We start from the raw sequence: 27390 nt of genomic DNA, 5'->3' as shown, positions 1-27390 counted from the left end.
TGTGTACAAGCATAGGTCCACGTGAAGCTGTGTGTGTGTGTGTGTGTGTGTGTGTGAGTGTGTGTACAAGCATAGGTCCACGTGAAGCTGTGTGTGTGTACAAGCATAGGTCCATGTGCATTTAGAGACAACAGATCAATCTTAGTGTCACTCACAGAAAAGCCATTCACTTTGGATTTTTTTTTTTTTACTTTTGTTTGTGTGTCTGCTTGAATATATGTATATATATTCATAGAGGCATGAATTAGCAGCAGTAAGGTATCCTGATACTCGCTTATACACCAGGCTGCCCTTGAACTCAGAGATCCACCTGCCCCCGATTTCTGATTACTGGAATTAGAGGTGTGCACCACCACCACCCAGCTAAGGGGCAGTTTCTTTTTTTTTTAAAAAGTTATTTATTTTATGCATATGAGTACACTGTCACTGTCTTCAGACACACCAGAAGAGGGCATCGGATCCCATTACAGATGGTTGTGAGCCACCATGTGGTTGCTGGGAATTGAACTCAGGACCTCTGGAAGAGCAGTCAGTGCTCTTAACTGCTGAGCCATCTCTCCAGCCCTAAGGGGCAGTTTCTTAAAACCATTCTGTCAAACAGGTTAGGACTTGAGACGTTCAGCACATCACTGCATGTGCTAGTGCATGCGTCTAATCTCAGCACTGGCGAGGCTGAGCAGGAGGTCCAAGAGTTCTAGGCATGCCTGGGGTACATTACAAGCCCTGCAAGGGAGGGAGGGAGAAAAGGAGAGAGGAAGCAGGAGCGTGGCACTCCGGAATCCTAGCACATCGTAAGCTAGAGAGCGTTCCTTGTTCAGCCTTCAAGCCTAACGAGCCTCCTTTCCCCTTGGAGCTCCCCCCTTGAACAAGCTGAAGCTGGTGCACTCCAATCTGGAGGAAGACCCCGAGGAGGTCCGGGTGGAATTCATCAAGTATTTAAAAAGCATCATCAACTCCATGTCGGAGAGCAGAGACCGAGAGGAGATGCTCATTATCACCTAACGTCCCTGTGCCACCACCTCCCAAAGGACGCTGACTTCCCCAGGCAGAGCTGACATCCCACCCAGCCGCTGACATGCCCTTCTCCTCTGGCTGCACAAGTGTTCCTTATCATCTAGACGGTTCCAGGAAGAGTCAGGCATGGTGGCACACACCTGTGATCCCAGTTCGAGAGGCCGAGGTAGGAGGAGGGTTGAGAGTTCAAGGCCAGCCTGGGCTACATAGGGAGCCCTTATCTCATCTCTTCTCCAGAAACAAAAAGCTGCCCTGCTTGCCTGTCTCGGCTGTCATGTATAAACATATCCTTCCAGCAGCCCTAGTACTGTATTTTCAGGTTGAGCTTTTTACTGGTGATTAGTGGGATGAAGTAGCCCAAAGGTATCCCCAAATGCAGAGAGGGAACACGTGGTAGAGCTCCTGCTTCCGGGCTTTGCTGTCAGAGACAGGGAAAGTGAGATGGCTCACTTGCTGCTAAGCCTGACAACCCAAGTTCAATCCCCAGAATCCACTTAAAAGTGGAAGGAGAGAGATCTGACCTCACAGAGTAGTCCTCTGTCTCCACTGGTAACATGGCACCCCCACAACACACAGACACACACATAATACAGAATGGTAAAAAGGGATCTAGCTGGAGATGGCTCTGTGGTCAGGAGTGCTTGTGCTTATGCTGAGGTCCTGAGTTCAGATCCCGGCTCCCATGCTGGCAGCTCTGATTGTAACTCTGGTTCCAGGAGCTCCCATGCCTTCCTCTGGTCCCAAGTACCTCCCAGACACAGTGTATGCTCACACAGACTGTATTAGACACCATGACAAGGCAGCTCATAGAAGACTTTATTAGGCTTACAGTTTCAGAGAGGTAGTAGTTTATCAAGATAGGGAGACATGGCAGCAAGTGACAGGTGTGGCAGCAGGGACAGGAAACTGAGGCCCATACTGAACTACAAACACAAATCAGAGAGCAAACAGGGAATGCCTTCAGTCTTTGAACACCCAAAGCCCATTAAAGCTGACATAATTCCTCAAGCAAGGCCATACCTCCTAAACCGTGCCATCAATCGGGAGCCCAAGGCTATGAGGGACATCTCGTTCACACTACTCACAAATACAAGCATAAATCACTTTAAAAAAACAAAACACAAAAACCAAAGGAATGGGGTAAATTGTGTGGCTCCACAGCAGACCATGTGCTTAGACCCCCACTTGGGTTAGGGGTGTGGTTTAGAAACAGCACTAGGTTAACATGTAGGGGATTTTTGATTTCATTTCTAGAACTGAAAAGAAAAAAAAATCAATACAAAGTGTCTTTTAAAGGAATACAAGGGGCTAGGAGGCGGCTCAGTTGGCTTGGAAGCACGAGGACCTGAGTTCAATCCCCCAGACCCATGTGAAAAAGCTGGGCATGGGGGAGGCAGAGACAGGTGGGTCCCTTGGCTTGCTGGCCAATCAGCTTATGCTATTCTGTGAGCCTCTCGCCCATGGAAGATCTTTTCTCAGAAATAATGCCGTGATCTGGGGAGACAGCTCAGTGCTCAGTGTCCTGGCTGCACAGGCGTGAGGACTGGATTCAGAGTCCCAGAACTCATGTCAGGCAAGTGTGGCTGCTGCCTGTAATCCCACTACGAGAGACACAAAGACTCGATCCCCAGGGCAAGCTGGCTGGCTAGACTAACTGGAATAGGCCAGCTCTGGGTTTAGCTAGAAACCTTGACTTAATAAGTAACGTGAAGTGGGCCCCTGAAGGCTGAAGGCACGTGCACCCACATGCACACACATGCACGCACATGCACGCACATACACATACACTGAGGCACAGACACAGAAAAATAGATGTAGTGCCTGAATGACCAACTACCAAGGCTTGTCCTCTGGGCTTCACACGCATGTGCACACACACACAAAGGGACACTTGTTATCTTGGCACATGCTTGTACTCACCAGCTGCTAGGACTTGAAAGCAGGAGAATTGGGGCTTCACGTCAGCATCAACTGTATATATATAACAATTCAAGTTTCTAAACAAGCAAAAAAACAAAAAACAACAACAACAAAAAAACCCAAACAGGACCTATGAGATCCACTGGTGAAAATACTGTGACAGAGGTTCCCAAGATTGGGCTCAGCGCTCACTGCAGTCTCCGTTCTTGTAACTTGATGGAATGTCACTAAGAGTGACAAGGCTGGTAAGATAGCTCTGCGGGTGATGGTGTGTGCTGGCAAGCCTGACGACCTGAGTGGCAGGGAACAGCTAACTCCTGTCCTCTGACCCCCCCAACACACATGCACACCCCTCCGCATGCTCACAAGTATGCGTGGACACACACAGAGACCCAGAAAATAAAAATAAAGTAACCCCACCAGTATCTCTTGGCTCATTTGAGACTGCTCAATACTGGAGGTCAGAAGCCCAAAGTTGACCCCACTGGGTCCAAATGGAGGCACCACCAGGGCCACACGCACTCTGGAGGAGCCGAGAGAATTATTTGGTTTTGTTGTTCTTTTGGGGAGGAGGTGTTGAGACAGATCTCACTCTGTATCCCAGGCTAGCCATGAATTCAAAGATCTGCCTGCCTCTGCCTCCCCAATGTTGAGATTAAAGGTGTGCCCCAGCACTGAGTCTCCATTCCCCACTACTGTTGGCTTCTCCCAGCCGTCTGCACTTCTCTGTCTGTGGTCACACCACCCCTGTAGTCCAAGGAGACCCAGCAAGAGAGACAGGGATAGGACTGGATCCCAGATCTCTTCCCTCTCCTATGATTCAATGGACATGGATTATAAGTGTCACCCTCAGAGACCAGAACTACTAAAGCACCAGCCACCACAGTGCTGTAAGTTGAACCTTAAATGGCCCAGAGGCCCAAGTATTAAAAAGTGTTAAAAAGCCTGGTGCTATTGGAAGATGGACCTTTGATAGGTCAGTCCTAACAGGAGGTTTTAGGTCATAGGGAGCATGTCCTTTGAGGGGATCATGGGATATCAGTTTCTCATGTACTTTCCTGTGGCCACCTGGAGGAGATTTGCCCCACCTCTTGCTTCCACCACGGTATCTCTTTCCACAAACCTAAACACAAGTCACCACCAAATGAAACCTGGGGAGCCATGAGCCAAAGAGCAACCTCTCTCTTAACCTTCCCTGGGTATTCTGTTATAGTAACAGCAGACTGACTAACACCACTGGGAACAACAGCAGGGTAAATAAGGACCCAGTCAGAAAATGGTTTATAAGTATCTCCCAGGAAAAACTAGCATTGGCTGGGCAGTGGTGGCGCACGCCTTTAATCCCAGCACTTGGGAGGCAGAGGCAGGTTGATTTCTGAGTTCAAGGCCAGCCTGGTCTACAGAGTGAGTTCCAGGACAGCCAGGGCTACACAGAGAAACCCTGTCTCGAAAAAAACCAAAAAAAAAAAAGAAAAAGAAAAAAAAAAAAAAAAAAAAAAGAGAAAAAAAAGAAAGAAAAAGGAAAAACTAGCATTACGTTTCTTAGAACCAGTCAGGTGAAGGGGGTATTCTGAAGCACTGCCATTGTATAGAAAATGATGCCCGACTTACCCATTAATTTGAATGTCCATTTCTTAAAATTGATCAGGCAAAGACCCTGGAGATCACTATGTTCTGTGTGTTAGGTCAGCTAAATTGCTTTGACAGAAAGTTTTAGGTCACAGGGGACATAGACCCATGTTTTATGTGTATGTGTATCATGGTGCATGGCAGGAGGAGGTCCCTAGGTCTCTGTTTTAAAAACCAAAACTGGAACCATGACTCAGCCATACTTGCTGCTCTTGCAGAGGGCCTGAGGTTGGTTCCCAGCAGCCTCTTCAGCTCACAAACATCTGTAACCTCACCTTCCAAGGATCTGATGCCCTCTTCTGGCCTCTGTGGGCAGTGTGCCCATGTGGTACACATACATGCAAACAGGCAAACACTCTTACACATGAGAGAGAAAGAGAGAGAGAAGAAAGAAAGGAAAAAAGAAAGAAGGAAGGAAGAAGGAAGGGAAAGAAAACCTAGTCACCTGATCTACAGAGAAAATTCAAAGACAGCCTGAACAACATTGTGAGATACTGTCTCAAAAAAAAAAAAAAGTTTTTACTCTCCTAGCTTCTCTCTGTCCCCTCGCCTCTCCTCCCTTCCCTTCCCCCTCTCTCAACATGGTCATGGCTGGCCTCCACTTCTCTCCTGTCTCCTCTTTCTCCGCCATCTTCTCCCGTTTCTCTCCCCACCTTTGCCCTCTGCCCTGAATAAACCCCCTTCCCCATGGGGGGGGAAAAAGGCTGAAGATATGGCTCAGTGTAGTAGAGTGCTTGCCTAGAGTCCTCCAGTGTGGGGCTGGGGACAAATGGTTCAGCTATAAAGTGCTTGCCTAACATGAAAGAGATCCTGAGTTCAAATGCTAGACAGACAGACACACTAAATGAGGGAAGGCATTCTTGCTTTTAATATGAAGAGGAATGGTTTTGATGTCTTTGCTGTATCAGTGAAATGGCTCTCTGCTGCAGTTACAGCTACCCGTTCCCACTGCAGAAGGAAACGCCCCTGGTGCTCTGCAATGAAAACCACCCCCTATCCATTCTGCTCTCTCAGTTCATCCCAAGTCAGGCTTTTGGATTTATTTATCGAGTCCTGTGTAGCCCAAGCTGATCTCAAACTCCCTAAGTAGCAGAGGAAAACCTTGAATCCCTGATCCTTCTGCCTCCACTTCCCACAGGCAGCCACTGCCATTACCCCATTTATGTGATGGTGCAGATGGCATCCAGGGCTTCCTGTTAGCCAAGTGCTCTACCTACAGAGCGACAGGCCTCTAACCAGTTCTTTATAAAGACTTTGAAAACATACCCCTTCTTTCCAAAGCCTCCATGTGGACTTACCCTCCAGCCCAGGTCTACTTAGAGATTCCAGAGACTCAGCCTGTGAACATCAACGTGAGCCTCACCTTCTACATCTGCAGTCTTACCAGAGTTTTGTGCTAAGTTTCTACTAGTGGAAACCTGTTTCAACTACACATCAAGGATATATATCCTTCTGGAAGCTGGGAAGATGGCTCAGTCAGTACAGCACCACTGTGAGGGCACGAGGACCCGAGTTCAGATCCATAGTCTCATGTACAGCAGCCTGGCAATGGTGGCTGGTGGCACCTGCAATCTCAGAGATGGACAGATCCCCACAGCCAAACTGATAAGTTTCATTAAATATCATACGTTATGTGTGTATATGTATATACACATGTATGTATGTATGCACATATATATGCATATACATATATGACTGACAAAAGTAAGAGCGATGGCTTAGCGGTACAGTGTTTGAGGAGCAGAGTTTGGATCCCCAGCACTCACACAAAAGCCAGGCACTGAGGCACTCCTGGGAGTAGGGGTCGGGGTCGGGGCAGGAGGATCTCAGTGGCTTGCTGGCCAGCCAGTTAAGCAAATCAGTAAGCTAAAGATTCAGTAAGGGACCCTATTTCAAAAATATATGTGGTAGAGTGATTGAGGAAGACTGGTTGGTATGGGTCTCTGGGCTGCACGCACATAAGCCAGAAGAGGGCATCTGATCCATAGACTAGACAGCAAATTATAGAACAAAGGCCATCAGTCATCCAAACTTCAGTCTTGCCCCTCAGGTCAGGTAGTTGGCATTGTCTCTTGGCATCCCAGTCTCCTTAATTAACGTCTCTCAGTGTGTAGCAAGAGAAAGATTCATACCCAGGCCTTGCATTTCTCTTGTGTCCTGGAGTGGACATCTAGTTTGAAGGTTAATTCAGAACAAGCCATTAGTAGTTTTCAAGATGTCTTCCTACCGGAAGTACTTACTGTATAGGTTATGAAGTATGTTCCTTTGGTCTACATTTGTGTACAACAAATCTTACAGAAAGATGGCTGAAGACAGGCTTGCCAGGTACAAGTTCCACTTAGAAAACGCAGTGTCTGAAACGGCTCCGAGGGTAAATATAAAGAAGGGACTTTATGAGTACTATTTACTTTAAGTACTTATAAGGCAAATTCTGTGTTTGAATTCTCCTTAAAGGCGTGGCTAGTAGTGGTAGTAGTGCCTACGTTTCCCATAGCTCCTGTGGCAGCTTCTCTTGCAATTCCTAGAGGGCTGTTCGCCCTTTGCTCTGGCCCGCGGGAAGAAAAAATGGCACTGTACCCGTCATCATTGTCTAAGTCAAATATCGTATTCTGTCCTTTATCGTTCCCCTAATCTGGCTTCTGTTCCTTCTCTCGCTGGCTTCCTGTGCCCAAATAATCTGAGAAAGGTCTTGTGGCAGCAACAACGGTTAAGCAGGAGGCTGTGTATACCGAAGCATTCTGGGAGTTGTAGTTCTGGTTTCCTTACAGGCAACGGCTTGTCTTGCCCTGCCTCCTCCCACACCAGAAGTGAGCGTCAGGTGGTGGCGAGCGCGTGGACAGGGTGAAAGCTGTGATGGCTAGTGACAGATCTATGATCACCTTACTGGTCACCTGCTGCCACCACCGCGGAGCCAATGAATTTTCTGTCGCGAGCCCAGCCGGCCGACCCGCTAACGGGCTTGCCGCTGAGAGCTCTGGGAAATGTAGTTAGGCACGGGCAAACTGCCGTTAGTTGCGAGTCTGCGGCGGGAACCGTGGCTCCGCAAGTGTTCGCGGCTCTGATCGCCTTCCACGGTGAGGATTTTCAGCAGGGAAAATCAGGACCAGACCCAGGATTGGTCGCGCAGGCCACCTCTCCAGTCCTGAAACCCTCGGTGACGTGCCTCTGGGTTAACCGTCTAGGTTCCTTCATTTTGTCCAGAATAGCAGTATGGATCCTGGTGATCCGAGCGAATCTGTTGAAGGGGCCGGATTGGAGCAATTAGATGCTGTCCGTGGGCTGGGGAGATGATTTAGGGGTAAGAGCGCTTGTGCAACTTTGAGGAACTGCTCGAATCCCCGGGAACACCTCCCTCCCCTCAAAAGGGAGCACGGACACACAACCCACTTGTGGGATCAGAGACCCTAGCGAGGATCGCTGGGGCCGCCGGCCTAGCCTACCTAGCCTCAGAGACTCTAGGGAACGGAGTTGGGAGTAATAACTTCCTCTGGCCCCTACAGTTACAGTAGCATACAAGCTTACGCACATATGTTAGCATACATACCTCATGTACAGTAGACAGTGATGGGTGTCGCCCCTGCTATAGTCCTCTATTTTTTTTTTGTTTTTTTCTCTTTGGGGGGATTTTTTTGTTTCCTGTTTTTGTTTGTTTGTTTGTTTGTTTGTTTGTGAGTTTTTTGCATCTGTATTTAGGGGGAGGGCATGTAGTGGTCAGATAAAACTTTCTGGGTTCAGAAATTGATCCTTCCCTTTTGCCATGGGGTCTTGGAGATTGAACTCAAGTGGTCAAGCTTTGCAATGATCACATTTGCCTGCTGAGCTATCTCACCTATCTTGTTTTGTTAGGTGTTTGTTTGAAACAAGGTCTATATATGTAACCCTAGGCCGTTGGAACTTGTAGTCATCCTCCTGCCTCAGCTTTTCACAGTCCTGGGATTTCAGACTTTAGGGGGTCATGATTAAAAATAAATAAATAGCCAGGCTGGTTGCACATGCCTGTGATTCCAGTGCTCACAAGGCAGAGACAGGAAGATCGAGGCTAGCCTGAGGCTAGCCTGATCTACATAGCAAGATCCAGACCAGGCAGGACTGACTACATAGTGAAACCTTGTCCGTCCCACCACCACAAAAAAAAAAAAAAAAAAAAAGGGAAGTGAAATGACTAATCCTGTGAAAGTGCTTGCTCCCAAGCCTGACAGTCTGAATTCGATCCCCAGGACCCACATAACAAAGCAGGGCATGATGAGCCACACTTGTAATCCCCGTGTCCTGCTGGGGAAGTTGGCTGCCAGCCACCCCTGTCAAATCTGGGGTCATGAATTAGGATATCAAGAGACCAGGTCTCACAAAATATAGTGGACAGTGACTTTGGAAGGTCACCTAGGGTTGACCTCTGGCCACCACATGCACCTGCGCATATATAAGCACAAGCTAGCATTTGTGTGTGGATTCTGGATCTCCAGCTCAGCCGTCTGATGGGACCACCCCAACACACCCCTCACCCCATCCCCAGACCAAATGTACTTCATTTACGTATATGCAAATGACATTTCCTTTAAAGCTTTCTAGTTTTTCAAGCTATAATATTAAATTTTGAATAATTTTAATTTAGATTTTATCTGAGAGAAAAGATTAGGAAGGATTTTTCCTTTATGTCTCTCCCCCTCCCTTTCAGTGTAGGAATTGAACCCAGGGACTTTGACGTATGGAGCAAGTGTTCTACTAAACCTACTGGAGCCCTGTCTTTGATCGTTTATATAAGGCTATAATTTTTATTATTATTTAGTAGTAGGTGTTTGTAGTATATTAACATTTCTTATCTAGCCAGAAAGCTGTTTTGTTTTGTTTTGTTGTTTGGTTGCTTTCTTTGTAGCTTTTGTTTGTGGTTTTTGCTTTGTTGAAACAAGATTTCTCTGTGTAGCCCTGGCTGTCCTAGAACTCACTCTGTAGACCAGGCTGCCCTCAAACTCAAGATCCACCTACCTATACCTTGCCAGTACGTCCTGATTAAAGTCATGCCCCACCACCACTGGGCTGCTGCTCTTGCTGAAGACCTGAGTCCACATTGGGTGACTAACAGTCACTTGTAATTCCATATCCAAGGGCTCTGGCGCCCTCTTCTGGACTCCATGGGCACCTAAACACACAAGCATATGCTCACACAAACATACACATAAAATAATGAAAAGGAAGTATTCGGTTAATCCCAGCACTTGGGAGGCAGAGGCAGGCGGATTTCTGAGTTCGAGAGTTCGAGGCTAGCCTGGTCTACAGAGTGAGTTCCAGGACAGCCAGGGCTACACAGAGAAACCCTGTCTCGAAGGAAAAAAAAAAAAAAACGAAAAGGAAGTATTCAATAAAGAAAAATACATGGCGGTCAGGGGTGGGGATGGGGAGCCCAGTGGCACACGCCTTATCCCAGAAGCAGACATGGGAAGTTGCACAAGTTCAAGATGAGCCTGACCAGGCCAGTAAGGACCATGTGGGAAGACCCTATCAGAAACACCAAAAAGAAGTTGGGCGTTGTGGTGCACACCTTTCGTCCCAGCACTCGGGAGATGGAGGCAGGCAGATCTCTGAGTTCAAACCCAGCCTGGTCTATGTTTAGGTCTAACAAGAATTTAAAAGAAGTAGGGCTGGGGACATGGTGCAGTCAGGATGTTTGCGTGGCGTACACAAAGCTCTGGTCCCATCTCCGTACCACATGGACCAGGTGAGACGGCGCCTGTCTGTGATCCCAGCATTCACAGAGTGGAGGCAAGAGGATCCGGAGTTTAAGGTCATCCTTAAACTACATCCTTGGCTACATAGTGAGTTTGAGGCCAGCCTGGGCTACATAAAACAAACCAAACCCTCTCAGGGTCATAAGCCTGAAATTAAAGGACTTGCCCAGCTAAATCATGAAAGAGGAGGAAAGATAAGAGGAAAGGAAGGAAGGGAGGGAAAAGGGCCACACATCCACCCGATGACCCTTGTTTCTTCTAGAGCTCCCGAAATCCTATCATTCCTCATGGTCTACAGTTCAGGAAGCTTCGGGAACATGTGGCACCTCTACAATGGAAACAGATCAGTCAGCATCAGCATCTTCAGATGCGTTCCTGGAACCCTGGTAAGAGCAGGACCCACGGGAGTCTGCGCCCTTTGTCCTGGGCTGAAAAGCAGTTGAACTCTCCGCCCGCTCCAAACGCTGAGCTCTGTATGGAGCCTGGTGTGGTCCTCACAAGAGGTCCTGAGGTGATCACTGGAGTATGGAGGCTCTCATGTCTGTTATCTTTATGGGACTGTGTCCCCTGTAGCCCCTGAAGTAGCTTTAGGACCAGGCTCTTCCCGGTTATCATCCAGTGGCTTCCCAGGCGACCCTCACATCATGGTGAGACTTAGAAGCAGGTTTGTGGACAGCGGTATCTCTCCTCTGCTTCACAGAGCCTGAATTCAGTGTCCAGTGAGTTCCCTGTGTGCTGCCAGCTCCTTCCTCAGGAATACACAGGAGACCCTTTACCAGGGAGAGACAGAAGACTGGAGCTAGGTGTGGGGTTTCGCAGCTGTGACCCACTTTGGGAGGCAGGTGCAAGGGCATTGGTGGGAGTCTGAGGTCAGTTTGACCTATATAGTGAAACTCTGTCTGAGACAAAACTAGTGAGAGCCTCCATAGCCACACCCTCGGGGACCAACCTGTGGTTCAGCACATAATGTAGTCAGGACTCTTCTCCAGCACTGGAGCAGCATTTGTTATACGAGTCACTGGGTGTGTGGAAACCTCCAGCTTCTCAATGAATTCAGTGTTGTTGACCAAAGCCACTCTCCACCTGCCCAGCCCAGTGATGCACAGTCACTAGTTAGAATCGTGCTCTGGCTCGCTGTGCATAGTTGGACACACTGGGGCAAGTTCTTGAGCTTCTCTGAGCCTCTGTTTCTCTGTATATGAGTATCAGATAAAATAACAGAGAAGGATTGGGGGCGTGGCTCAGTGGTAGAGCCCCTGCCTAGAATCCCCCAGTGAGGGGCTGGGGGCGTGGCTCAGTGGTAGAGCCCCTGCCTAGAATCCCCCAGGGAGGGGCTGGGGGCGTGGCTCAGTGGTAGAGCCCCTGACTAGAATCCTCCAGTGAGGGGCTGGGGGCGTGGCTCAGGGGTAGAGCCCCTGTCTAGAATCCCCCAGTGAGGAGCTGGGGGCGTGGCTCAGTGGTAGAGCCCTGCCTAGAATCCCCCAGTGAGGGGCTGGGGGCGTGGCTCAGTGGTAGAGCCCCTGCCTAGTATACACAAAGCCTTGGGTTTGATCTTGATGCTTAGATAATATATTAACTAAGTACTAGGTTTAATAGAATTTTTTAGATTACAGAGTGCTTAACACATAGAAGTTCTTTTTATAATTTACATGTGGTCTTGGTTTTTTGGGGGTTTTTGTTTTTTGTTTTTTTAAACAGGGCTTCGCTGTGTAGACTAGGTTGACCCGAAACTTGTGATTGTCTTGCCTCAGCTCCTGAAGCGTGGGGTCACAAGTGTGAGTCACATGCTTAGCGCATTCCTGTATATGATTTGTGTCCGCTCTTTGCCCAGCAGCAGTACCAAGCCCAGCTTCTCCCTCTCTCTTGCCCTTGATCTGCCTGCAGTTGACCCAGACCTCTCCACACTGTAGCCGCCAGAGTCTCCTCAGCTATGAGCAGCGCTCCACCCTGTCTCACAGTAGCAGCTGCTCCCTGACTGCCTACCAGGACTCTGCCCTTGGGAGTCACTAACCAGCACCCCATCCGGCAGCCTCCCCAGCGCGTGCCAGCTACACCTCTCACTGGGCAGCCAGCAGAGCTCAAGTTCTTCCTCCCAAACCCCTCACACCTCCCTCACCTCAGACCTCTCCTCCTTCCTCATCCCCTATCCCCCTTCCCCGCCCCCACCGGGTATGTGAAACCATCCCATCGTTGGTGAGCTTCCCCATGAATTTAAAATCAACTGAGCCTAGAAAAGAAAACGAAAATAAGTTGTAATCTCCCTAAGAGTGTCATGGTTTATAACCTGCTTTTAACCCTCAACCGGGTGTGCCCCAGTGTTTTCCTGTAACTTGGGAGACTGAGGCATGAGGATCTGGAGTTGGGGGGTGGGGAGGAAGAGGGCCTGGAACAATAACTCAGTGGTTAAGAGTTCTTATCGTGCAGTCATGAGGACCCGAGTTCAGAGCCCAGAACCTACACAACAAGCCAAGTATCACTCATGCCTGCAACCCTAGCTACAAGGAAAGGATCAGAGACAGGGGGACTGCTGGGACTTGTCGGCTCTCAGCCTAGCTGAGCCTCAGACCCTGCCTCTACACAGACACCCAGACACAGATGCACACAAATAATTAAAAAATATATATTCTCTTTCTAAAAAGGCATGGTGGGTTGTGCCTTTAATCTCAGCACTCAGAGAGAGGCAGAGGCAGGCAGATCTCTGGGAGTTCAAGGCAAGCCTGGTCTACCTAGAGTGGTCCAGGCCAGCCAGGGCTACACAGTGATGCCTGGTTTCAGACAAAACCAAAACCAAAAGGGTGTCCATCTCTTGCTGTGACTGTGGCATGGGATGGATGGATCACTATAGCTCAGTAGGTAGTGCTTATCTAGCCTGTGTGAATCCCAGGGCTCCATCCTGGGTAGGACATAAATGGGCTGTGGTTGTACACACCTGCAGTCCTAGTGTCAGCAGTGGAGGAGGCTGGGCATGATGGTGCATCTGGGAGACAGAGGCAGGTGGATCTCTTGAGTTTGAGGCCAGCCTGGGCTATAGGAGACCTTGTCTTAAACAAACAAACAAACAAAGACCCTGATCCCGTAAGGTTATACCCACTTAGACCTCATTGCTATACTGTGTGCAACAGGTGCTCTGGGTCTAGGAGGGAAAGGCCTATTCAGGGACCTCTTTGTTGAGGTAACGGGATCACATGTGAATCTTCTGCTTTTAAGAGCTTACCTCGCCTTGGCAGCTGTCTGAAAGTTAACCCTGTGAAGGGCCCTCAAGCAGACCCTCTGCAGAAGTCTTGTGGTGTCCCTGCAGCCTGTTCATCCGCCTTCCGTCGGCCTCGGGATCTCCTGGAGGGAAAACTAGCTCCAAGCAGGAAAGAAGAAGGGAGAACTCTGAAGGGCATGACAGCGACCCAGCTTACAGTCCAGGTAAGTCCCTTGAGTCCCTTGTTCCAGTCAGAAGACCCATTGTGTGACACGTGTGCCTACTGCATTACAGGGTCTGAGGGAGGGGTTCTGTGGGGCACAGGAAGGGGTCTGTTGGATGACTTGGCTGCCACCAGACAGGAGAGGATGGCTTTACCTCTCAACGGTGCTGTTCCTTTATTGCCTGGAAGAGAAAGCACTGAGCTATGAGTGTGAATTACTTCCTTCATCCCCACAGCCAAAATCCCTGACAGGGCTGGTAGGATGGCTCAGTGATTAAGAGCACTTGCAGCTCTTGCAGAGGACCCAAGTTTGGGTCCCAGCACCCACACTGGATAGTTCATAACCACCTATAACTCCAGCTCCAAAGGATCTGACACCCTTTTCTCAACTTTGAGGTCACCTGCACACACGGTGGCATACATACATAAACATACACACAGAGACAGGGAGAGGGAGAGGGAGGGAGAAGAGAGAGAGAGAGAGAGAGAGAGAGAGAGAGAGAGAGAGAGAGTTTATAAATATACTATCTGACAGAAAGCAACTAAAGAAATGAAGCGTTTCTCTAGGCTTGTGGTTAGAACAGGAGTTCTCAATGTGTGGGCCACCACCCCCTCGGGCCAGATGACCCTTTCACAGGGGTCACCTAAGACCATCAAGAAACACAGGTATTTAAGTTACGGTTCATAACAGTAGCAAAATTACAGTTATGAAGTAGCAATGAAAATAACTTTACGGTCCAGGATGAGTCAGCACACCACAAGGTATTGCATGAAAGGTCGCAGCCTTAGGAAGGTTGAGAACCTCTGGTTTAGAGGGTTTGGTCCGTCATACCAGGGAGCGCATACCAGAACTCAACAGCGGCAGGAGGATGTGACAAGGACTTCTCACATAGTAGTAGATAAGGAAGAGACAGAATAGACTGGGACCAGACCTGAGGAGAAACCTCGAAGGCCTGCCCTGAGTAACCTACTTCCACAGACCAGGCCCCTCCAACTAAAATCTCCACAGCCTTCAATCTAGCACCGTGAGGTGCTGGAGAGACGGTCTGGCAGTGAAGAGCGCTTCCTGCTCTTGCAGAGAACCCAAATGTGGATCCTAGCACCCACCTTGGGCAGCTCACGGCCACTCTGATGCCCTCTTCTGACTTTCTCAAACACCAGCACTCATGTGTCCTGCCTACCCACACACATAGCACATGAAAATAGATCTAAAAACAGCGCAGCACGGGCCAGGGACTCATCGTTCAGAATGTGAGGGCATCTCAGATTCAAACAGTCATCCCACAGATTGTGGGAAGTCTTTCTCCCTGACCGCTGTCTGACCCGGCAGAAAAGCCCAATGAGGAGTAACCCACAGGTACTATGCACGCAGACACCCCATGTTCGTGGTCAGTCACTGGAACACCCCATTTGGAGTCTGCAGGCAATTCCAAGCTCAGCATTGGCTTGCCTGGAAGCTGCACCTATTCCACAGGGATCTTTCAGAAAGAGACTATAAAAAGACCATAGCCAGGGCTGGATGCTGAGGGCTGGGTGTGGTGGTGCGTTCCTGCAGTCCTAGCACTTAGGAGACAGAGGAAGGGAGATTTCTGTGAGTTCAAGGCCAGCCTGATCTTCATAGTGAGTTCTAGGCCACCCAGAGTGGCATAGGGTGACCATGTTTCAAAGAAAGTGGAGGAGAAAGAGCAAGAAGAGGAGGACGATGAGGAGAGAGTGGGGGATTGATTGCTGGAAGCCAGGCGTGGTGGCACACAGTTGTAATCACTGAACTCAGGCAGCTAAAGTAGGAGGACCACAAGTTCGAGGCCTTCCTGGGCCAAATGATAAGATGAGAAGCCAAAGATTCCCCCAAGGGCTCAGCTGCATGGAAGATGCCACAGACCAGAGACCTCAGATGACAGGGCTCCAAGCATCAGAAGTCCCTGTCCCTTGCCCCTTGTACTGTACCTGGCCCTGTGTCACTGCTGGTCCACCCTGATGGAAAATTGACCCAAGCCGTCTGATCCAAGAAGACACCCTTTGAACCTAGCTGATATGCTGTTAGGAGCCAGCAAGGGTTAGGCACTGACGCCTGCCCTTGGCTCCAGGTTCCCGAAGGCCTGACGAGGCTCTGACTCACCTTCGTAATCCAGACTTGAGTCTCAGTGTACAGCTGAGCTTGGACAAGCTTGTTTTGATTTAGCCCTTGTTTATGTGGTTTTATATGTATCTCTCTCTCTCTCTCTCTCTCTTTCTGTCTCTCTCTTTCTTTCTTTCACACACACACACACACACACACCACACACCACACACCATACACACACACACACACATTTTTTTTTTTTTTGGTTTTTCGAGAAAGAGTTTCCCTGTGTAGTTCTCTCTGAACTCACTCTGTAGCCCAGGCTAGCCTCAAACTCAGAAGTCCGCCTGCCTCTGCCTCCCAAGTGCTGGGATTAAAGGCATGTGCCACCACTGCCCAGCACACACACACATTTTTGCAACAGTACTTTTTGCTTTTTTTTCCTGCGGGGACAGGGTTTTTTCTCTGTAGCACTAGCTGTCCTGGAACTCACAGAGACCCGCCTGCCTCTGCCTCCAAGTACTGGGTTTAAAGCCTGTGCCACCACTGCCCGGCTGCAACAGCACCTAGTTTATAGTTTACATAATCTTCCCTGTAACTTTGTAGGAAAGGCAGCCCCTCCCCCTTGGCAGGTGGGTGAGCTGAAGGGACCCAAGAGACTAACCAGAGAGGACCAGTAGGCGATCGTTAGTCTGGATTCCCAGCCTCTGTGTAGCTTTGTGACCAGCCTGGTGTGAAGGGAAGCTTGAAGGCACCTGAATGGTGGCTCTCATTGCAGCAGCCTGGCTCCCTCCTAGGTACACCCTTGGGCCACTGATCTATTGCTTCTTATCTTTGTGTGTTTGGGAGGGTGTGTGTGTGTGTGTGTGTGTGTGTGTGTGTGTGTGTGTGTGTGTGTGTGTAGGCTTGCACGTGCCAGCTTTTGTGAGTTGGCTACTGTGGGTCCTGGGATCAAACTCAGGTTGTCAGACTTTTTGCAGCAAGTGCCTTTGCTCACTGACTGAGCCATCTCGCTGGACCATATTTGTTCTTTTTCACTTTTGTATTCCTTTTTCCCTGTAATGAACAAAAGCTAAAATATTAGTGTGAGAAAACTTTAGATGGCTATTGTAGAATCATGTGTGACATATGAATATCTGAGGAACACCTGCTGACTAGATGAGCGTGCATATGTGTGTGTGTTTATATATTTTCCCTGTTGATCACCCGTAAAAGAGGATTTGCAGGACATCAGAGCCTTACAACCCTGGCATGGGGTTCCTAGAAAAGACCCCTTGCCTGTGTTTATGAGCAAGCTCCGGCTTGCTCTTTTTGCAATACCACTTTCAACCACAAGAGGGAGATATTTGTCCATGAATGTCCCTCACAAAGCCTGCTTTAAACAGCAGCCGTGGCACCAGCTTTCCTGCCCTTCTGAGCCTCCTCCAGGGGACAGAAACCAGTAAGTGTTTTATCCAGGTCACCCTGAGCCACTCCCAGCTCAGCCTGCTCTCTGTACCTATAAGAAACCACCTAGAAAGTTGGGTACGAAGATTCATGCTGTGAGATAGGCAGGTAGAGCTGAGTTTGCAGCAATTCTATCTGCATAGTGAGTTCCAGGACAGCCAGACAGGGCACAGAGTGAAACCCTGGGGAGAGGGGAGGGGGAGGGAGGGAGGGAGAGGGAGGGGGGAAGAGGTCTTCTTGGAGACTGGGTTGATAGCTCCTTTGGTAAAGTGTTTTGCCTTATAAGATTGGATCCCCAAACCATCTAAAAAGCCAGCCTGGTGGCCTCATGCTGGTGATGCCAGCAACGGAGAGGTAGGGCAGGAGGAGCTCTGAGGCTCACTGGCCACCCAACCTAGCCTAATGCTTAGCCACTGCCTTAAAAGAGACAAGATTGGGGTTTAGTGGTTAAGAGGACCCTGGTTCAATTCCCAGCACCCACATGGCAGCTCATAACTGTTTGTAACTCCAGTTCCAGGGGCTCTGCTATCTTCACAGAAACATACAAGCAGGAGAAACACCAATGCACATTAAAGGAGTAACTAAATGTGTGTGTGTGTGTGTGTGTGTGTGTGTGTGTGTGTTAGAGACAGTGACAGATAACGGGAGAGACGGGGGCAGGGGGGAAGGAAGGGGATGGTACCTGAGAAACAAGGTTGTCCATGCACACACAGACACACAGACACACACAAACCTTGGTTCACAAGGAAGAAGAGAACTCACTCGTTTACTCTGACGCTGCCTACATTTGACAGATCTTCCTTCAGTGTGCAGCCTTGGGCTTTAAAAGGAAAGAAAAGATAACAGAGCCACTCAGTCTGCTCCCCTTGACCTAACACCCTCTACGACCTCCCCACTTCTCCTAAGGATTGAGTCTGAACACCCTAGCAGGGTCCCGAGGCCGTGCACACCCTGACCCCTCCTCAGCCTTGAGCTTGCAGTTCTCTGGGCTTCCCGGCATGCACCACCACACCCGCTTTCCTCAGTACTTCCTGGCAGCCTTAGGCTTCCTTTAGCCGCCTCCACGCTTGTCTAGGAACATCAGCTCTCGACGTGCTCTTTCTAGAAGGTTCTTCCCTGCCTTTCAGCAGAGAATACCTTCCCAAAAGTCTCTGTGGCTTCCATCTGTCAGATGATGTCATTCTCCCCTGAGCTCCCCTGGGGCCCAGCACTTGCACTTTCAAAACACTCAACAGGGCAGACTGCCTGCCTTCTAGAATGGGAGCCCCAGGAGAGCCTGGGTCAGGCTTGTCTGTTCACTTCCCCAGGGCTGCGGTGCCTGGTTCCCCCATGAGGCTCAGGAGAGGTGTGCTAAGTGGGTACGTGTTCATTTCAGCCTTGAACTTGCCATTCGCATGGCTTTCCAGTGCCCCCAGAGTCTCTAGAAACAAACCCCAAGTAGCAGTTTTACCGGTTCTGCCCCTGGTCCCTTGTGATTGAGAGACCGTGTGGTTTAGTCTAAGGTAGGGACAGTGTCAGGAGCGTCCTCTCACAAGCTCTGCATGTACAGCTTCCTTTCTTTTGCTTGGTTTTCGTGTCTTTATTTTTGCCTGCTTTCTTGTGTGTGTGTGTGTGTGTTTTTTTAAATAGGGCCTCATATAACCCATGCTAGCCTCAAACTCAGACATAGCTGATGCTGGCTTTGACCCTTGATCCTCCTCCTCCCCATACCCTCCTAAATGCGAGGATTACAGTCTTGAGCCACCACATTTGACTGTACAGCTCAGGCTGGCCTGGAACTAAGATCCTCCTGCCTCAGCCTCCACAGGTGCTGGGACTACAGGCCTGCACCACCACACCCAGTTTTATTTCCTTTATGTAGAGAGTCCGGGGCGGAGCTTCCAGAGCTGCTAAGAGAAACCAAGTGCAGCCTGGCCGGCAGGTGCCAGCCACCAGGTCCGACTTCTTCTGGCAGTTCTCTCTTCTAAACCCTTTTCTGAAACCTTTGGACACAGGTACCCCCTAGAACCCCAAGTCCACCTGGTGTCCTGAAGATATTTACAAGTGAACCCACCACAGCAGTGGCTTCTGGGACACACTGGTGGCCGGGCCTTCCTGCCTATTGCAGGCAAGCAGAGCACCTGGAGATGAGGCATTAGGAGCCCTCACAAGAACAAGGCAAGGAACTAAAGAAAGGACCCAGAGCTGAGCGGTGGTGGCACACACCTTTAACCCCAGCACACGGGAGGCAGAGGCAGGCTCTCAGATCTCTGAATTCAAGGATAATCTGGTCTATGGGTCAAGATCCAGGACAGCTAGGGCTACATGGAGAAACCCTGTCTCAAAAAACCACCAAAAGGCTCCAGATTTTACTGGGTAATAAAGAGGAGAGAGAGGCTATGAAGAAAGCATGTAGCCCGAGGGAGAAGGAAGCTTCAGGAAGCCCAGAGCCTAGATTCTCCTCTTATGTACAGGGTTGGAGACTTAGTGGACCCCAAGGGTCACCTGTGCAGGACTGTGTATCATCTGGAGCTCTCTGTCTGAAAGGCACCAGTATCTCTTAAACCTAGCCTTTCTGTTTCCACTCCCCGCCCCCACCCTCCCTCCCTGCCCGCCCGCCTCCCTCCCTGGGTCCCATGTTACCCAGGCTGTCTTCATTTAATATAGAGTCCCAGATGACCTTGAAGTCCCAGTCTCTCAGTCTCTACCTCCCAATGCTGAGATCACAGGAATGCATCCCTGTGCCAGGTTTATGTGATGCTATGGATGGAACCCAGGAACCCTGGAACCCAGGAACCCGGATCCTGAGCCTCACGGGGGAACCAGGCGCCGCGGCCCTGGGGAAGTGAACAGACAAGCCTGACCCAGGCTCTCCTGGGGCTCCCATTCTAGAAGGCAGGCAGTCTGCCCTGTTGAGTGTTTTGAAAGTGGAAGTGCTGGGCCCCAGGGGAGCTCAGGGGAGAATGACATCATCTGACAGATGGAAGCCACAGAGACTTCTGGGAAGGTATTCTCTGCTGAAAGGCAGGGAAGAACCTTCCAGAAAGTGCATTGCTAGCTTGAGGCTAGCATGGGTTCTGTGAGGGTTAGCTCACAGAGTGACAAATTAGTAGGTTAGACAAGTGCTCTTTCTACTAACCCAACTACTTTCCCAGTTTTGAGGCAGGGTGTCTGTGTAGCCCAGGCTTGGCCCAAACTCTTTCTTTATAGTAATTAGTTTATTTATTTACTTATACTACTTTTTTATTACAGCTATTTATTTGGGGGTAGGGCACATCCTACTGTATGGGTGTAGAGGTCAGAGGTCATCTTGACTCAGGTCATTTGTGGTGGCAAGCGCCTTTACACACTGAGCCACCATCAGCCTCACTCAAAGTCATGACCCTTCTGCCTCAGTCTCCCAAGTGCTGGGATTGTAGGCCTACACTGTCACGCCTGGCCCTCCGTGTCTTGTCTGCTGCTGCTCTGATCATGGGGCCATCAAGACTACCTTCTAAGTCTGTCTCCCCGTCATGTAGTTCTCCTGTGTGAGCACTTAGGTCATCAGCGCTCCAGGTCTCCATCACTGTCCAGGGGCGTGGGGGTGCTTCTTTGGTATCTGTCTTGTGAGAAAGAAGCGCCCCCGGAGCTTCGTCACCCGTGACGAGCATCCACCCTCGATCCAGCTGGAACCGTCAGCTGATGAATAAGACTTGATTTGTCCCCTGAACCATTACCACCCCCAATTCATTCCATTCAAAGGCTTTCACTGCAAATGGCTCATCTGACGCCCGGCTGCAGCGGGGGCCCCCTCGGAACTCCGCTTCACACGTGGAAGATGTGCGTTCTCTCCCAGGATGCTCTCTGGGGTGACGGGCTCTGACGTGGGTTCAGGCCTATTTGCGTGCTGTATCCGCCCTGTGATTTTTCTCCTCTCCATGGCTCCCCCCGAAGAGCTTCCCCCCTCCCTGCATTCATTGGAAGTCTCTCCAGTATGAATTATGGAGTGAATGGAAATTTTCCCTTATTCATAGTATACAAAGATTCCCACTGCTGGGCAAATTTGTTGGTTTTCTGCTGAATCCCGTCCAAATGTCTGGGCAGAGCATGGCGGAGCGTGAGGACGAGGCTGAGTCCTCCTTTGCTTCCTGCCGCTGTCATAAATGCCATGACCAAAGGCAACTGGGAGGGCAGTCACTCAATGCAGGCACCTGGAGGCCAGCGCTGACACGTAGACCTTGCGGCTTGCTTCCCTTGGTTTGTTGAGCTATCTTTCTTATACAGCCCAGCACCACCTATATAACCCAGACTGGTCTCAAACTCCCCTGCTTCAGCCTACCGCTTGCTGGGATTACAGGCAGATACCTCTCAGTCTATGTTGCCAACCTTCCCAAAGTCTACCTCTTCCCAAAAGCCCTCCAGGATTCTGTGAGCCTGTGCATTGACACGTTTCTGTGAGGATTTGATGTCTACAAAAGTTCTCTTCATCTATCATCTATTTATACCTTTTTCATTCTTCTCTGACAGACAATATTTGAAGGAGAGCCACGTCTTATCATTTGAATTCTCCGTGGAGCCTTCCAAGTGCCAAAACACTGAGGACAGGACTGCGCCTTGGTAACTGTGTGTCACTATGGACTCTGTGGTACAGGGAGATGGCTCTGGCCATTTGCCTTTGAAGGTGAAGTTCTCCTTTTCCAGATGGTTTTCACACAGGGCGGTAGGGGATTTCTTATTGTTTCCTCTTCCACCCTATCCCCGACCCTCGTCACCAGGCAGCCCCGCCATATTAGCTCAGAAGATCCATAAAGGGGCAAGAGCCCCTGTTCCCTCCCCTCTGCTCGCAGGGGTTATTAGTTCAATAGAGTCGAGCTAGGACATAGGGGTGACCTTGGGAAGGGGCACTTGGTGACTAAGCAAGAATGGGCACCGGAGTTTCTACTCACCACACCCAGCTTGCAGGGGAGGCTGGCTCACAAACCACCCTCAGGGTGACCTTGGAGGTCTGCAGACTCAGTTCTCATGGCGTCTAGACCCATACCTGTCAAGGAAACAGTAACTTCCAAACTTAATGGACGGTTTATGGAGGTAACATATAGACATGAAGGAGAACACTGAGCTGTCCCCCAAGGGGGAACCCCAGGCAAAGGTCCCATCCCTTCCTTTCTGCATACAGCTGAGTTCTGGGTCCCACCAAGGACAGAACTCCCCTTCCTTGTTGGCTATGAAAATTTCTTATCTCTTGTATAAAGGGAGGGGTGATGGCAAATGTCTCTAAATCCTAAGTTCCCCTATGACCACAGTCCCCTTCCAACCTTCTTCTAAAGCACGTCTGTTAAGGGATGGAGATGTCGCTCAATTGGTAAGGTGCTTGCCTAGCATGCACGGAGAGCCCAGGGTTCCCTTCTGCGATGCTTCAGAAAAACAGGTGTGGTGGTGCATCCTTGTAATCCCAGGACTTGGGAAACACGTGGGCAGGCCACATCTGAGTCCGTGGTAGCCAGTGTGTCCACTCTGGCCCTGGAAATGTGGTGCTAGAATTATAATATGTGCTGAATTTCTGTAGAAGTGTCCCGAGTTGCACCTATAATGACTGTCCCAAGCCACATTCAACAAGAGATGGCACAAACGGGTAGAAGAGACAGAAGTTGAGAAAGTGCAGGCTCTTGAAGAACCAAAGACCTAGGATGAAAAGTAATCCTACATCCATTGTAAAGGGGGCGCTAGGCCTCTAGGAGCCCACTCAAGACATTAATATAGAAAGGTATAAAGACACCCCCTTGCTGATCTTGGCAGCACGCACCTGTAATCCTAGCACTTAGGAGATAGAGGTGAGGCAGGGCACTCAAGAGTTCAAAGTCATCCTTGGCTACAAAGTGCGTTTGAGGCTAGCCTGGACAACATACTTGATATCCTTTCTCAAAACAACCAAAAAAAAAAAAAAAAAACCCTGTTTAAACCCCATGCTGTGTTTCTCACTGCCCTACTCCCTACTTCTGAGGTTACCAGCAGGGCTCCCGGCTGTTCCTTTGAGCCAGCTGTGTCTTCATTGAGGTCCCTGACTGTCCTTCTGTCATCCCCGTCTGTCTGAGAGACTCTCCTACCTGATTTGGAAGTGCTTTCAGTAACTTGTGGGTCCCAGGCAGTGCTCTCATTGAATCTTCTCAACAAGCTTTGGAATAAGTCTTTTGTGGGCCTCCTGTTACAACTGAGGGGAATAGATGTGGAGAGAGAACGTTGCTCAGCAACTTCTGAGTCGAGGAACGAGAACTAAACCATCTCTGGAACCGTGACGTCAGAAGTCCTGGTGTTGGGTTGCGGAAGTTTCACTTCCATTTGCTGGGATAAAGCAGCCCCCTTGCTGGACTCTGTGGCCTTTTGGAAATGGTACTGCTTCCACAATCTCTTCTTCAGCTTGCCCAAACCTATCTAATGCTTTACAGGAACATATGTGCCCATGAGAGACGTGAGCTTCCTACCAGCAGACACTAGCATATCTGCTGTGGGAATTGAGGAGATTCTTGAGTTGGGGTAGGTTCAAGAGCCTCTGGTTATACCATCAACTCTGCAAGTCGGGGATTGTTATGGTTTATTTCTGCTCCACTACGTCTGGGACCTCCACTAGACTGGCTGGAAACAGTGGACATGGTCCGAATAGGGCTTTATGTCTGGAGCCTTCGTTCTGTCTGCCAGCTGGGTTCCTCTTCTCCCTGTGATGTCATCTGGGGCTCAGATGTCTGAAGTGGCTCTGGCACGCAGGTCCCTAGTACCTCTACCTTCTTTTATGTGTCCACTCTCTTCAGAAGAGTAGCTTCATCCTACACTGTCTGGGCTGTCAGAGCACACACTATCTATATCCTTTTCCACTGCAATCCGCTTTGCCTAGTCTACTTCTAGCCAGTGCTACCTAGACGGCAGTGCCATATACTGCACGATTCGGCTTCTGTGTGTGCATACTGTTCTCTGAACCTGAATCTAATACAGACTGGCCAGACTCAAAAATGGAAGGAAATCCAATCAGGCCAGTTAGTTTCTCCTCCTGCCACCCTACCCCACTTGAACTCTGAACCTAAGTCAGACCGACTGAGAGTATGTAACATGGTGAGTAGTAGGGCTTTGATGGTCTAATGTTCTGACCAAAATCACAGTGAAGGAGAAAGCTAGTGAGAAAGTTATGATACGGAGAAAATCCACTTACTGTGGAAGAAGAGAAAGTAAACCTTTCTTTGGAACATAGGAAAAGAAGAGACTGCTTAGAGTAAGGTCATGCTCCTGAGCTACCCTCCGGCCCTGGAGCTGTAGCCAGCCCGTCTTCACAGCGATGCCGTGTGGATCACTGTACCAAGCTTGTGTTTTTTGCTTTTGCTGTTGATTGACGTAGTCGTGGTCATGTGATTCAATTCTGCTAATACACTTATGGACAGATGTTTGGGGTCACCTTGAGTCCATGAGGCAACAAGACCAAGAGGAGAGAGACAGCCAGCTGGGGATGACAGGACAGGCGATGAGCAAAAGGGGCCTGGGGCCCCCAGTGGCATCATTGAGTCACAGTGCCTACCCTGGAACCGTCTCCTTCCAGCCTGACTGCTGTAGGAGCCTACTGTCTCCTGGGTCCCATCCTTCTCTTGAGGCCTGAAACATTTCTAAGCTCTTCATAAAATGTCCCTGCCTTCACTGCTACGCTGTGGGTGCTGTAGGTCTTTCTTATGGCTCTAAATGAAGAAAATACCCAGGTTGCTTTTCTTCCTAAGTGCTAGCGACAGGAATCCTGCTGAGATGGTAGGAAATGGACAGGAGGAACAACAAAGAGGCAGGTTCATCCCGGCCGAAAGGATAACCCCAGTGATTGGCCCCCAACGCTCCTCAGAGCCAGCGGACACAGACCCGGAAAGAGAAATAATTCTGGAAATGTCCACATGCCCAAGTCTTCTCAGACAGAGCTGAGGAATAACTTTTAGAAAAAACATTGCTGGGGGCAGGGGGGAAGTATTAATGCCTAAGAACCAGAGCCCGAAGAGTGAGTGAGAAGGCAGGTTAGGCAGGGCATGGGTAAATTCTTAGACAGTGACTATGGCTGGCTGTTGGGGACAATGAATTGGAGCAATTTGTTGCAGCAGGAGCCAGCAGGTGCAAAGGTGTCGCCCTCAGGAGACAGCCTTGGTGTTGTTTGAAAATGGCCCTCTTGGGAGGAGGGCAGTGCTAAATGGTACTTGCTGGCCTTCTCTGTGCTCCATGGGCCGGCTTCCTTCCTTACCTCCCCTCCCCCCTACCCACGTTCCTTTCTCGCAGCACCTTGTGGGACGAGCTTGAGGCTGGGGACCGGACGGGATGGGACTCAGTTGGCAGAGTGCTTGCCTAGCAGGCATGAAGCCCTGGCTTAGAGTCCCAGCACCGCATGAACTAGGTATGGTGGAGCGCACTTGTAATCAGTCCTACCCTTGGGAAGTGGGGGTCGGAAGTAAATCCAAGATCTTCAGAGAGGCTGAACTCAAGCCCTGGCTCTTCCTCTTGGAAACTCTTGTTTTCTAAATTTAAAAAAAAAAAAAAAAAAAAAAAAGCCAGGCTTCTCCTGGTGCCCCAAGTGAGGCTGACGAAAGCTCATTACACTCAGTATAAGCAAACTAGAAAAAGCTGCCCTCCCTTCTGGTGTGTCTCAGGATAACCAACCGCAGGACCCCACGACAGATGTGCTAAGTCTGAGAAGCTGTGACACAGATTCTGACGCCAGCCCTCAGTACATCCCTGGTGCTCCCCACGTGGTGTGTGCAGCTCGGTCCCGAATGCCAAGGCTGATAGTTCACCGGCAAAGTGAGTCTCAGGTTGTAACGAGAGCGAGGGAGAGAGATGTGACCCCAGAGAGAAACAAAATAATTCATGGGGATGAAATCTGGGCTTGGGGGCAAAAAGGAAACGTTTAAATCTGTACCTTGTGAAAGAAGAACACCCCACCCCCACTCCACCACCACCAAATTGTGTATGTAAGGTACTGTAGATTGAACTCTGGACCTCACACGTTCTGGAAAGTGCTCTCCCACTGAGCCATTCCCCAAGCCCCTCACTGGGGAATTGTAGTCAGGCACTCTACTGCTGAGGAATGTCCCCAGCTCTCCTTTGACTTGATTTTTGAGACAAGGTCTTACTGGATTGCCTAGGCTGGCCTGAATCTCACTCTGTAGCCCAGGCTGGCCTTGGACTCATATTCTTCCTCCTGCTTAGGCTGCCGAGCCACTGAGATCATAGACTTGCCTCGTTATACCAAGCTACTGCTAGTGCTAATACCTTTAAACCACTCTTCCCTGAGCCCAGAAAGCTTCCCTAGAGAGATCATAACTTAGTATTCTCTTAAAACCAAAGAAGAGAACAGCAGCTTTTCCCTGTTCCTCCACATGAGGGCGCTACACCACTCAGCCATGGGGTGATGTGTTGAAGCCTCTCCCACAACAACCTTTACGGGTGCATTTCTTTTCTGTGTGCTCTCTGATGAGAAGCCCTGGGCCACCTCTGCATGGTTTTTCTTGCCAGTTTCTCTTATAGCTCTCTCTCGGAGCACACAGCCACATTCAGCACCCCGCCCACTTGGGCATTGCCATGGCTGTTCCTTGTGACTGATTTAGCGGCCAGATGACTTAGCTGATACCGGCTGCAGTGAATGAGCTGATACTGTCTGTAGGTTAGGATTCTGACCAAAGGGTCTTCGAGGCACTAGAGAAAGGGTTTTATTGACACACCTTCACAAGCGTAGGCTTTCCTCCAGTGTGAATTCTCTGACGTTGAATGAGTTTTGTGATCCTGCAAGCCCTCACGCGGTCACTATTGTTGGTAGATTTCTGTTGCACGGGAAGTAGCCGGGTGTGTGGGACGCTGGCCGACGCCTCCCGCGCCCAAGCTGAATGGTGCAGCAGTGTTAGGAGGTCGGGAGCCTCTAGGAAACTGCTTTGTAGTCACAACAGTCGATGGTGCTCCTGCTGGTACAGTGCTGTAGTGTCAAATAAACTTAATCCGGACTCAGCCACACTTACTTTTGTGTGTGTGTGTGTGTGTGTGTGTGTGTGTGTTTGTTTGTTTGTTTTTGAGACAGGGATTTTCTATGTAGCTCCAGCTGTCCTGGAACTCGCTCTGCAGGCCTGGCTGGCCTCGAATTCACAAAGATCCACTTGCCTCTGCCTCTCAAGTGCCACTGTGGGGATTAAAGACTAGTGCCACCACCACCCCCTGGCAAGAAATA

At 49.7% G+C, this 27390-nt stretch overlaps 1 long non-coding RNA gene across 1 annotated transcript; it reads left to right on the top strand.

The window, feature by feature from the left end:
* Positions 1-10553: 10553 nt before the first annotated feature.
* Positions 10554-27173, top strand: LOC114620077. Its single transcript, XR_003711265.1, has 3 exons — positions 10554-10672; positions 13514-13700; positions 21693-27173. It is a non-coding gene; the product is annotated as an uncharacterized LOC114620077 (long non-coding RNA).
* The last annotated feature ends 217 nt before the right edge of the window (positions 27174-27390 follow it).

The sequence above is a fragment of the Grammomys surdaster genome, unplaced genomic scaffold (genome assembly GCF_004785775.1).
Source record: "Grammomys surdaster isolate TR1022 unplaced genomic scaffold, NIH_TR_1.0 166, whole genome shotgun sequence".
Taxonomy (NCBI): domain Eukaryota; kingdom Metazoa; phylum Chordata; class Mammalia; order Rodentia; family Muridae; genus Grammomys; species Grammomys surdaster.
This window is presented reverse-complemented; position numbering and strand designations above follow the sequence as displayed.